The 13,937-nt window shown below is 40.2% G+C and overlaps 1 pseudogene; it reads left to right on the top strand.

Moving 5' to 3' along the window:
- The first annotated feature begins 11,651 nt into the window (after positions 1-11,651).
- LOC121483309 lies at positions 11,652-12,360 on the top strand (annotated as a pseudogene).
- The last annotated feature ends 1,577 nt before the right edge of the window (positions 12,361-13,937 follow it).

The following is a 13,937-nucleotide window of genomic DNA, read 5'->3' as shown; positions in this document are numbered from 1 at the left end:
GGTTAACACAATATGAGATGTGCAAAGTGTAAAGCATACAGAAGATTTTTTTAAAATTTTTTATTGGAGTTCAATTTGCCAACATATAGCATAACACCCAGTGCCCATCCCGTCAAGTGCCCCCCTCAGTGCCCACCACCCAGTCACCCCCACTCCCCACCCACCTCCCTTTCCACCACCCCTTGTTCGTTTCCCAGAGTTAGGAGTCTCTCATGTTTTGTCTCCCTTTCTGATATTTCCCACTCATTTTTCCTCCTTTCCCCTTTATTCCCTTTAACTATTTTTTATATTCCCCAAATGAATGAGGCCATATAATGTTTGTCCTTCTCAGATTGACTTATTTCACTCAGCATAATACCCTCCAGTTCCATCCATGTCGAAGCAAATGGTGGGAATTTGTCATTTCTAATGGCTGAGTAATATTCCATTGTATACATAGACCATAGCTTCTTTATCCATTCATCTTTCGATGGACACCGAGGCTCCTTCCACATTGTGGCTATTGTGGACATTGCTGCTATAAACATTGGGGTGCAGGTGTCCCGGCGTTCCACTACGTCCGTATCTTTGGGGAAAATCCCCAGCAGTGCAACTGTTGGGTCTAGGGCAGTTCTGTTTTTAACTTTTTGAGGAACTTCCACACAGTTTTCCAGAGTGGCCGTACCAGTTCACATTCCTACCAACACTGCAAGAGGGTTCCTTCCCCTTTCTCCACATCCTCTCCCAACATTTGTTGTTTCCTGCCTTGTTAATTTTCCCATTCTCACTGGTGTGAGGTGGTATCTCACTGTGGTTTTGATTTGTATTTCCATGATGGCCAGTGATGCGAGGCATTTTCTCATGTGCTTTTTGGGCATGTCTATGTCTTCCTCTGAGATTTCTCTTCATGTCTTTTGCCCATTTCATGAATGGATTGTTTGTTTCTTTGCTGTTTAATAAGTTCTTTGTAGATCTTGGATACTAGCCCTTTATCTGATACATCATTTGCAAATATCTTCTCCCATTCTATAGGTTGTCTTTTACTTTTTTGTTGACTGTTTCTTTTGCTGTGCAGAAGCTTCTTATCTTGATGAAGTCCCAAAAATTCATTTTTGCTTTTCTTTCCTTCATGGATGTATCTTGCAAGAAGTTGCTGTGGCCAAGTTCAAAAAGGGTGTTGCCTGTGTTCTCCTCTAGGATTTTGATGGAATCTTGTCTCACATTTAAATCTTTCATCCATTTTGGGTTTATCTTTGTATATGGTGTAAGAGAATGGTCTAGTTTCATTCTTCTGCATCTGGATGTCCAATTTTCCCAGCACCATTTATTGAAGAGACTGTCTTTTTTCCAGTATAGTCTTTCCTGCTTTGTCGAATATTAGTTGACCATAAAGTTGTGGGTCCACTTCTGGATTCTCTATTCTGTTCCATTGATCTATGTGTCTGTTTTTTGTGCCAGGACCACCCTGCCTTGATAAACACAGCTTTGTAGTACAACCTGAAATCTGGCATTGTGATGCCCCCAGATATGGTTTTCCTTTTTTAATATTTCCCTGGATATTTGGGTTTTTTTCTGATTCCACACAAATCTTAAGATGATTTGTTTCAACTCTCTGAAGGAAGTCCATGATATTTTGATAGGGATTGCATTAAATGTGTAAATTGTCCTGGGTAACATTGACATTTTCACAATATTAATTCTTCCAATCCAGGAGCATGGAATATTTTTCCATCTCTTTGTGTCTTCTTCAATTTCCTTCAGAAGTGTTCTGTAGTTTTTAGGGTATAGATCCTTTACCTCTTTGGTTATGTTTATTCCTAGGTATCTTATGCTTTTGGGTGCAATTGTCAACGGGATTGACTCCTTGATTTCTCTTTCTTCAGTCTCATTGTTAGTGTATAGAGAGATGCTACTGATTTCTGGGCATTGATTTTGTTTCCTGCCACACTGCCGAATTGCTGTATGAGATCTAGCAATCTTGGGTTGGACTCTTTTGGGTTGTCTAGGTACAGTATCCTGTCATCTGCGAAGAGGGAGAGTTTGACTTCTTTGCCAATTTGAATGCCTTTTATTTCTTTTTGTGGCTTGATTGCTGAGGCGAGCACTTCTAGTACTATGTTGAATAGCAGTGGTAAGAGTAGACATCCCTGTCCTGTTCCTGATCTTAGGGGAAAGGCTCCCAGTGTTTCCCCATTGAGAATGATATTTGCTGTGGACTTTTAGCAGATGGCTTTTAAGATGCTGAGGAATATTCCCTCTATCGCTACACTCTGAAGAGTTTTGATCAGGAATGGAAGCTGTATTTTGTCATATGCTTCCTCTGCATCTATTGAGAGGGTCATATGGTTCTTGGTTTTTCTCTTGTTGATATGATCAGTCACATTGAATGCTTTGAGTGTAACCTTGCATCCCAGGATAAATCCCATTTGGTCATGGTGAATAATCTTCTTAATGTACTGTTGGATCCTGTTGGCTTGTATTTTGTTGACAACGTTTGCTTCTGTGTTCATCAGGGATATTGGGCTAGAATTCTCCTTTTGGTGGGGTCTTTGTGTGGTTTTGGAATTAAGATGATGCTGGCCTCATAGAATGAGTTGGGAAGTACTCCATCCCTTTCTGTCTTTCAGAACAGCTTTAGTAGAATAGGTATGGTTTCTTCTTTAAACGTTTGATAGAATTCCCCTGGGAAGCCATCTGTTCCTGGACTTTTGTGTCTAGGGAGGTTTTTTATGACTGCTTCAATATCCTTCCTGGTTATCGGCCTGTTCAGGTTTTCTCTTTCTTCCTGTTCAGTTTTGGTAGTTTGTGGTTTTCCAGAAATGCGTCCATTTCTTCTAGATTGCCTAATTTATTGGCATATAGCTACTCATAATAAGTTTTTAAAATCGTTTGTATTTCCTTGGTATCAGTGGTGATCCTTCCTTTCTCATTCATGATTTTATTAATTTGAGTCTTTTCTCCTTCTTCTTTCTAATAAGGCTGGCTAATGGTTTATCTATCTTATTAATTCTTCCAAAGAACCAACTCCTGGTTTTGTTACTCTGTTCCACAGTTCTTCTGGTCTCTATTTCATTGAGTCCTACTCGAGTCTTTATTAACCTTCTTCTTCTGCTGCGTGAAGTTTTCATATGCTGTTCCTTCTCCAGCTCCTTTAGGTGTAAGGTTAGCTTTTGTATTTGAGTTCTTTCCAGTTTTTGGATGGATGCTTGTAATGCGATGTATTTCCCCCTCAGGACTGCTTTTTGCTGTATTCCAAAAATTTTGAACGGTTGTATCTTCATTCTCATTAGTCTCCATGAATCTTTTTAATTCTTCTCTAATTTCCTGGTTGACCCTTTCATCTTTTAGTAGGATGGTCCTTAACCTCCACGTGTTTGAAATCCTTCCAAGAAAAAAGTAAAAGTTAAACAATTTTACAGCTGACTAATAGTTACATGGAAAAAATGACCAGTTTCATTGGTAAGGAAGGGTATGCAAATGAGACCAAATTTTTTTTTTTAATTAACTTTTATTGGTGTTTAATTTACCAACATACAGAAAAACACCCAGTGCTCATCCCGTCAAGTGTCCACCTCAGTGCCCGTCACCCATTCCCCTCCAACACCCGCCCTCCTCCCCTTCCCCCACCCCTAGTTCGTTTCCCCGAGTTAGGAGTCTTTATGTTCTGTCTCCCTTCCTGATATTTCCCAACATTTCTTTTCCCTTCCTTTATATTCCCTTTCACTATTATTCATATTCCCCAAATGAATGAGAACATACACTGTTTGTCCTTCTCCGATTGACTTATTTCACTCAGCATAATACCCTCCAGTTCCATCCACGTTGAAGCAAATGGTGGGTATTTGTCGTTTCTAATTGCTGACCAAAATTTTTTTTAAAGTGACAAGTTGGTAAATAATTTTAATAATAGCAACCAACATTTATTGATCATTATTATAATCTAAATATTTTACATGACTTATTCAATTTCCCTAACCACATAAGTTGCATGAGGATACTATTGTTAGGCCATTTTATAGTTAAGGAGAATGAACCACATACCCAAAGCCATGTGACTATTAACTTGTGGAGCTGGAATTTGAACATAGTGTGACTTTTGAATCCAAGTCATTATTAGTGATTTATACCTAGAGATAAGGGTTCCTTCATATAGTGAAAACATTAAAGAGCCTGGGCAGTTTCATACAGTGTTGGTGAGACTGAAAACTGGTTCAACTTTTCTGAAATATAGTTTGAAAATATGTATCAAAAGTCTTAAAACAATTCTCTAGTCTTTAATCAGAAATTCTATGCTTATGACTACATTCCAGGTGAGAAATCATAAAAATGATTTGTATTGGAACTTTGAAAACATCCAAATGTGCAAGCATGTAAATAAGATGACCCTTGAACAATGCAGAGGTTAAGGGTGCTCACACCCTGCACAGTCAAAATTCCACATATAATTTTTGACCTCTAAAAACCTAATTACTAATAGCATACTGTTGACTGGAAGCCTTACCAAAAATATAAAGTCAGTTAACACATATTCTTCATGTTATATGGATATATAACATAATATATATTAGTATAAAATATTTATTTTAGGGATCCCTGGGTGGCTCAGCAGTTCAGCGCCTGCCTTTGGCCCGGGGCGTGATCCTGGGGTTCCAGGATCGAGTCCCATATCAGGCTCCCTCCATGGAGCCTGCTTCTCCCTCTGCCTGTGTCTCTGCTTCTCTCTCTCTATCATGAATGAATGAATGAATGAATAAATAAATAAATATCTTAATAAAGAAAGAATTAAACTTCTAAAAAAATATATATATATATTTTACATATATAGTATTTTTATGATAAAGTAAGCTAGAGAAAAGCAAATGTTATTAGGAAAATCATAAGGGGGACGCCTGGGTGGCCCAGTGGTTGAGTGTTCTGGGATTGAGTCCCACATAGGGCTTCCTGCATGGAGCCTGCTTCTCCCTCTGCCTATGTCTCTGCCTCTCTCCCTCTCTCTGTCTCTCATGAATAAAATAAAATCATTAAAAAAAGGAAAATCATAAGGAAGAGAAAAATATATTTACAGTATTGTACTGCAAAAAATTCACCTATAAATCAACCCATACATTTCAAACTGATGTTGTTCAAGGGTCAATTGTTTATGGAAGAGCAGGATGTTTACTTTAGCAATTTTGAAAAATCAAAAACCTGGATATGACTTTAACACTAATAAGGGAAAGATAAATACATAAGATGCATTAATACTTTGGAAAGCTATCTGGCCATTATAAATAATGTAGTAGTTCTGAATAGGAAGAAATGGAAAATTCTCTAATATTGTTATTTTAATTATATTGAGTAGGGAATATCAGCTGTATGTAAAGAATAATTGACTAAAATTTGCTTAAATATTAAGGAAGTTTATTTTTCACATAGGAGAAGGAGCAGAAATAGGTAGAACAGGCTTCAGGGCTGATTGATTCAGGACTTCACCAAGGACCCTGGTTTCCATCTCTGGTTAACTTCTACCATGCCTGGTGTCAGCTTCATCCTAAGGCTGGTGTTTACCCCTGATGCAACAAGATGGCTATTGTGGTGATTGAAGATATATTCATTTCTGTTTCTGCCCCTCAGGAGAGAAAGGATAACCTCTTTCCCAACCATGGAATATAAGACCTCTTCAATCTGACTGGGCCATTTTAAGATCATTAGTCATCCTCAACCAGTAACAGTCCTCAGAGAAATTCCAAATCCTGACAGGTTCAGAATAGTTAGAGCCTGCCTGCTGAAGGTATTACTAAGGAGGGGTGGGGAGGCAATTTATATATTTGGAGTTTAGTTAAGAGATGAAAGAAGAAGCTGATGTTGGATAAGCATACACTATACTGGGAGCTCAAAAATGGGAAGGACTCAGAGTACTCTGTACCTCCAATAGGCCCTGAGTGTAAGATCAACAGCAGGAAGACATACTGAATAACCTTTGAAAGGAGAAGCAGGGCATAAAAAACTAAAGTAGTCCAGAAAATGCTAATTCAGAGGGAAGAGAGTAAGAATGAGAGTGAGAGCAAGAATAATGAATATGATTCAACAGAGTCCTCCCAACTACGAGAAACCTAAGAGATTCCTGGAACCCTGGGATTAAAGAATCAAAAGGAAGAGCAGTTTCTCCAGAGTTTAGTAAAACCATTCACTAGGGTTAAGTGGAAGTCACGTGTGTCTATGCCCAGAGATGCCCAAGAAGCCAGTCAATGAGGAATAGAACCACGTGGAGGGAATTCTAAGAAAATTAATTTTTAACAAAACTTCCACTTTTGTAACATTAATACTACCTGCCTTCACAAATTCTTGCCCTGCTTCATGGACCGGTGCAAGATGTGTTGGGCACATCCCTTCCTCCTAAAGTACATTGAAAGTCAGCCTTGAATGTTCTTGATAATATCTCTTAAAAGCAAATACTTGAGTTGTTTTAGCTTTGAATCTTACCAGAGTTTGTGGAGATTTTCATGGGGCATTGTTTGCTCACTTAGCAGACTCATGACCTCTATCTCAGCCAAGCTACTCTATCCCTCACCAGCCCTTTCCAGAACTTCTCTTCATCCTCCCGATATTTCAAGGCTCAACCTAGATCCTTCTTCCTCAGGACAGCTTCCCTGGCTCTATGAGTACCACCCTTTTCTTATTCCTATTAAGCTGACAAGACTTCATAGTTTTTAAATTTATTTTTTCCCAGAAGTTGGTATGTGCAATAGTGGACCTGCCCAGGCACCTCATGTGCTGCTTTGCCTGTGATGTCTTAGATTATGTTTTATAAATGTTTTGTATCTTTCACAGATTCACTGAGTGATCAGTAAACTGGTCTCTGTTTCTCCTCTTGATCTTCTCTATTCCAGTCTCTATCTGACAATACAAGTAGTATTTTATTTTTTATTTTTTTTAGAGATTTATTTTTTATCTCTTTGAAAGGGGTCAGAGGGTGAAGAGAGAGAATCCCAAGCCAACTCCTCACTGAGTGCAGAGCCCAACACAGAGTTCAATCCCACAACCCTGAGGTCATGATCTGAACCAAAATAAAGAGTTGAACGCTTAACCAATTGAGCCACCCAGGCACCCCAATCCAAGTAGTATTGTAAAGGAGAATTAGAATGTGCTCTTCCCATCAATTATATCCCTTAACATGCCTCCATTGCATTTAAATATTTAAAAACAAAACAAAACAAAACAAATCTTTACCCTGGCCTTCAGCTCTGCAAGACCCAGCTCCTGGCCACTTCTCCCACTCAACTGGGCTACTCTCCCCCTCTATTGATAAGCTCCAGACACACTGGGTTCCTTTGGTTCTAAATGGGCCAAGGACTTTCCTACTCTAGAGCATGTACACATACTGCTTCTCCTTCTGGAAGGCTAATCACTTCCCCCTGGCTAATTCTTATTTACCCTTTAGGACTCAACTTAGTTTTATGGCTTCTGAGAGTCCCTCTCTCATTCCTTGATCTATCCCTTCATGCTCTCTCTTGCAGAACCATGTTCTCTATCACAATTTAGGATTATGTTTTTATAATGTTTCTCTTCCCCCACTAGACTGTACATTTCATGCTCAGAGGGACCATGTCTACCTTATTCATCAGGACATATTCAACATCTAGCCCAGTGCCTGACACATGGTAGGTCCCAAGAGATAGTAGGTTGAATGCCACAAAACTGATACTTTTTAAAATTAAAACCAGGCATATGTTGGGGCACCTGGGTGGCTTTGTTGGTTGAGTTTCCTTTTTTTTTTTTTTTGTGGTTGAGTTTCCAACTCTTGGTTTCAGCTCAGATGATCTCAGAGTCATGAGATTGAGCCCTGCATCAGGCTCTGTGCTCAGTGTGGAGTCTGCTTGAGACTCTCTCTCCCTCTCCATGTGCCCATCCTCACTGTGTGCTCTCTCTCTCTCTAAAAATACATAAGTAAACAAACAAACAAACAATCTTTAAAAAACAGGAATATATCAGCAACCTCATAAGTTTCAACCTAATACTTTTTGAACAAATGAAAAATGAGGCAGGTGAATTATTAAGAGAATGAGAAAGTAGCCTCAGGAGTATGTTCTAGTCCTAGTCCCACATTACTATTTAATCCCATGACCCTGAGATCATGAACTGAACCAAAATCAAGAGTTGAATGCTTAACCAATTGAGCCACCCAGGCACCCCTATTCAAGTAGTATTTTAAAGGAGAATTAGAATGTGCTTTTCCCATCAATTATATCCCTTAACATGCCTCCATTGCATTTAAATATTTAAAAACAAAATAAAACAAAACAAATCTTTACCCCGGCCTTCAGCTCTGCAAGACTCAGGAATCTGGTTGAGTTGCTGGTCTGAGGATGTTCCCCCTAAAAGAAGGAGCACCTCTAATCTTTGTCATATGTATCTCTGTAGTGAACTCCTCTAAGTCTTTGCCTTGCACCCATAGGCCCTTGTGTCCTTCCTTATGCTCTATCTCCTCCCATGATCTTTCATGTTTTCTTCCCCTTTCACAACTGTCTTTGACAACTAATTCATCAGGGGCATAGGGACTTCTACATGATGTGTCTACTCCATTTCTTTGCTGATAAGGTACCGAGTTTTCTTTACTAGGTCATAATAGAATTTGTTTTATTCAAGTGAAAAACCAAAAAGAGGAATCAAAGACACTATTGAATGATGAAGGAATGAACTACTTACCCTGAATGGATTATAGCATTAGAATGGAGTACCTTTGAGGTGTTGGAGACAGAACCTAAAGTATTTCAGGGCTGCCTCCTCTTCACACTCCCATTTTTCCTTTCTTCTTCTATCCAAGGAACTGCAAGTATGGCAATTATGTGACTCTTAACTCTTAACTCATCCTCCTGAGAGAGGAGGAGGGTCACAGAATCTACCAGAGGAACCAGGGGTTTAAAAAGTTTGAAAATTACTGTCTTGAGCCAAAAAAAAAATCAGATTTTAGAACAATTTCCTAGGTGTCTCAAAAAGATTGAACTCAGTTCCAAGAGGACCTAATGTTGGAGTATTAATTTTGGCTACCAGTATTTGATATAATGTAGGAGCTGCATACATACACAATGAAGAGTTGAATGAATGATTTGAGGATACACCAGCCAATGAAAAACATTAAAGTATAACTTCCTACTTTTTTTTCAATTTGTGTGTATATATTTCAAACAGAAGTAGGTTCATTTTGCATATACTGTGTCAAAATATTCCATTATGAAAAAATCAGATTGTTTTGTTGTTGACGATGTTTTTTTGTCTTTCCAGATTAAAAGTACACATTTCAACTTTAGGTTTCCAGTTCAGTATGGAAGGAGCTTGAAGGCCATCACGACCATTGTCATTGAAACAAAAAAGCTGACAAATCAAAAATCAACAATTCTTATACTACTGCAGAATTGAAATCACAGAACAAACTACTGCCCTTACAAACTGGAGAGATAGACAAGATAGACAGGTGTATATAGAGAATCACAGCTTACTGGAGCAGAAATTCAGGATGAAATCACTGCTGAAGCCAGCATCATAGTAGAGAAATAAACTATAATTGATCAATTATTAGAGGCTTATTTTGGACAAGTTTAAGAATTAAAAATTCTAGGTGAATCCAGTCTTAAGGGGTACTCCAGGTTTTCATGAATTTTACCTCCAAGAGTCCTACCAGCTTCTCACAATGAAGATCAGAGTAAAATATGGTCCTGATTCCAGTAAGAAGAGGGAAAATATAGCCATTTCAAAAACCACGCAGAGCATTCTGTTCTTTTTATCCATCTCTAGTCTTCCTGGCTCACCTACTCATGGAGGGAGAACTGAGAAGCACTTTTGAAGGTCATAGCCCATTGCACAAGCTCAAAATGGATCGAAAACCTAAATGTGAGATCTAAAATAATGAAACTCTAAAAAAAAAAAGGCTTCACAACATTGGATTGATTTGGCAATGGGTTCTTGGATATGACACCAAAGACACAGGTAACAACAAAAAAATTAAACAAATTGGACTTCAAGAACATTTAAAAGTTTTATGCATCAAAGACTCTATCGGCAGAGTAAAACAGCAAGCCATAGAATGAGAGAAAATATTTGCAAATCATATTTTCTGAAAATCATATTTTTAATAAAAGATTAATATCCAGATTATATAGAGGACTCCTAAAACTCAATAACAACAACAAAAAAAAAACAAATAACTTGATCCAAAACTGAGTGACTAGACATTTCTCCAAAGAAGATATACAAATGGCCAATAAGCTCATAAAAAATGGTCAACATCACTATTCACCAGGGAAATGCAAACTAAAACTATTATGAGATACCACCACTCACCTTTTAGTATAGCTACTATCAGAAAAAAAAAAAAGAAAACAACACATGTTGGTAAGCTCGTGGATCCTTATGCACTGTTGATGGGAATGTAAAATGGTAAGGCTTTGTGGAAAACACTATGGTGGTTCTGCCAAAATTTTAAAATAGAATTACCATACTATTCATGAATTACATTTCTGGGTATATACCCCGAAGAATATAAAGCAGAATCTCAAAGAGATATCTGTACCCTACCTTTATAGCAGCATTATTCATAATAGCTAAGATGTGGAAGCAACCTAAATGTTCATTGAAAAATGAATGGATAAGCAAAATGTGGTTTATACATACAGTGAAATATTATTCAGCCTTAAAAAGGAAGGAAATTCTGGAACACATGAGTGGCTCAGTCAGTTAAGCATCCAACTCTTGATTTTGGTCTCAGGGTTGTGAGATGGAGTCCTGCATGGGGTTCTGTGCTCAATTGGGAGTCTACTTGAGATTTTCTCTCTCCCTCTGACCCTCCTCTCCTCTCTAAAATAAATGAATAAATATTTTTTTAAAAAATAAAAGGAAAGGGAGATCCCTGGCTGGCTCAGTGGTTTAGCACCTGCCTTCAGCCTAGGGCGTGATCCTGGAGTCCCAAGATCGAGTCCCACATTGGGCTCCTGTATGAAGCCTGCTTCTCCCTCTCCCTCTGCTTGTGTCTCTGCTTCTCTCTGTGTGTGTCTCTCATGAATAAATAAAAAAAATCTTTAAAAAAATAAAAGGGAAGGAAATTCTGACACATGCTACAGTGTAAGTGAATACTGAGGACAGTATGCTAAGTGAAATAAGCCAGTCACAAAAAGACAAGAACTGTATGAGTCCACTTATATGAAGCACTTAGAATGGTCAAACTTATACAGACAACAGGTAGAATGGTGTTTGTTGGGTACTGGTGTGAGGAGAAAATGGGAAGTTATTATGTATTGGAGATAGGGTTTCAGTCATATAAGAAGAAAATTCTGGAGATAGATGGTGGTGATGATTGCACAACATTATGAATATATTTAATACCACTGATGCATATACTTAAAAATGATGATGGTAAATTATATATTTTTCTTTTACCACAATAAAAAATTAAAATTCATTTAAAAATATAGGTACACAAATATAGGGCATGGAAAGTAAAATCCTTTGGTATTCCACTCTTTCTATGACAACTGGTATTAAAGTTCTATTGCAGGTTTTGTTTTTTGTCTATGCATCTCTTAGTACTTGTTATGTAGTAATTCTTCTTTTTAAAAAGATGTCACATATACATGCCATTCAATCTGCTTTGTTTAATTAAAATTAATGTACACGGGTTCCTCTCGGAGCGGAGACGGCAAATGGCGGATTTCGATACCTACGATGATCGGGCCTACAGCAGCTTCGGCGGCGGCCAAGGGTCCCACGGCAGTGCATGGTTCCCGCAGCCAGAAGGAGCTGCCCACAGAGCCCCCCGTACACAGCGTATGTAGGAAATCCACCTTTTAATACAGTTCAGGGCGACATAGATGCTATCTTTAAGGATCTCAGCGTAAGAAGTGTGCGGCTAGTCAGAGACAAAGACACAAACAAATTTAAAGGATTCTGCTATGTAGAATTTGATGAGGTGGATTCCCTTAAGGAAGCCTTGACATACGATGGTGCACTGTTGGGTGATCGGTCACTTCATGTGGACATTGCAGAAGGCAGAAAGCAGAAAACAAGATAAAGGTGGCTTTGGATTCAGGAAAGGTGGACCAGATGACAGAGGCTTCAGGGATGACTTCTTAGGAGGCAGGGGAGGGAGTCGCCCAGGTGACCAGCGAACAGGCCCCCCAATGGGGAGTCGGTTCTGAGATGGCCCTCCCCTTCGAGGTTCCAATACGGACTTCAGAGAACCAACAGAAGAGGAAAGAGCACAGAGGCCACGGCTCCAGCTGAAGCCTCGAACAGTTGCAACGCCCCTCAATCAAGTAGCCAATCCCAACTCTGCTATCTTCGGGGGAGCCAGGCCCAGAGAGGAAGTCGTTCACAAGGAGCAAGAATGAGCTTGCGGTTGGGAAGGAATGGGGTGTGGGGGAGTTAGCTCGAGACCACAACCTGGCCAGCCCCTTGGGCTGGCAGTCCTGCAGCCACCATTCCTGCGCCTGACTTTTGTCCTCCTTTCTTATAAGGGAAACACAGCTTGTGAGCGCATGTCAGCAGTTAACAAGTGGTTTTTAGTACATTCTTGGCTTTGCTGAACCTATCTAATGCCTGTTCGTGCTTTTTTTTTTTTTTTTTCTGCCATTCCTTTCGCCTTTTCCTTCTGTCTTTTCTCCTTCCTGCTTCTTGTTTCTTTCCAGTACATGAGTGTCTCCTGAGGGACAAAGCAGCCACCCATGGGCGTTCTCTGGATGGAGGTGCTGCTCCATTTTTCTCCTTTGCTTTCTCTCTTTACTTTAGAGCACTGGCCAGACCCAGGTGTTTCTTTGATTTTTCTAGCGCTTCTCTTCTAACCTGCATGTAGAGTTCTGTATTGCTGTGGCTTCCATGGGGAGGGGGGAAAAAGATGAAGAGGAAAGAAAAAAACAGGAAAGAAATCACAAATTGGGTAGCATCTTTATTCCGCTGTGATCAACATGCAGAATTTAAGGCACCTTGTTTTCAAAACAAGAGTAAAATACCTGTTGATCCTTGCAAATTCCTTCCTATTCCTATTTATAAGCAGCCCTGTCTCTGTTACTCCTGCCCAGAACGGATTTTTCAAGCAGAAGAGGCTCTCAATTCAAACATGGAACCCAAAAGAAGGGGATAGAGGTGTGGAGTGTCAGTGAGGAACTTGGATCAGGCCAGCTGAGCACATTGCTGTGTTCACACCCGCCAGTGTCCCAGGCTGCTCCCCTCCTCCCTAGCAGTAGTAGACATGCCTCTGGCCGGCTAGACACAGAACCTCCATCTGCTATCCCTCCTGCTGGCCAGGGTGCTGTGGGGGCACTGATGGGTGACCATGGCAGAGCCGTGCCAGGGCTGCACTGCCCCTCCTCAGATCCCCGCCGTGCGTGGGTCCTGCCTCTCTCCCTTGAATTTGTCTGTCCCCTGGTGTAACAGTGAGATACTGTGCTTCCCACCTTCCCTGAGTTTTATAATGAAAATGGGCCTAAAATCTGGCACTTTATTGTTTCACTTAATGAATTGAGGATTCTACTATGCAGAACTGTCCAGAACCTTGAGATAGCTGGTAGGTGGCTGTCCGTCACTTAGTCTCCTCTTTGGGGCAAATTTTCTTGATCCCACACACACTGTGTTCGGCACTTGGCCAGGGGCCCGGCAGTGTGCTGGGCCTTTGCTTTTGAGCTGGAACACACCTGTATGTGAACAACTTCCAGTTCCGCAGCACTGAGCCCTGCTCCTCCCCTTGGGAGCAGCTTGGGGCTTGCCAGCAGCTAGAGCCTGGGGAGGAGACCCTGGTGACCAAGGGCCACGGGGTAGCCCGGCCTGGGCAGCACACTGGGCTGCGGCAGTGTTTGTCACCAGCTGGCTGCCTCGGCTTCTCTTACCGTGTCTTTGTCCCAAGGTTTCAGCAATTACAGAACTCCCTCCCCTCCTTCCTTTCCCCCTGCCACCTCTGCTTCTGAAATAAGAACCATTTGAGTGACACCAATACT

This window comes from Vulpes lagopus, chromosome X, assembly GCF_018345385.1.
Source record: "Vulpes lagopus strain Blue_001 chromosome X, ASM1834538v1, whole genome shotgun sequence".
Classification (NCBI taxonomy): domain Eukaryota; kingdom Metazoa; phylum Chordata; class Mammalia; order Carnivora; family Canidae; genus Vulpes; species Vulpes lagopus.
Note: the sequence above shows the minus strand (reverse complement) of the source record. Positions and strands in the feature narration are given on the sequence as shown.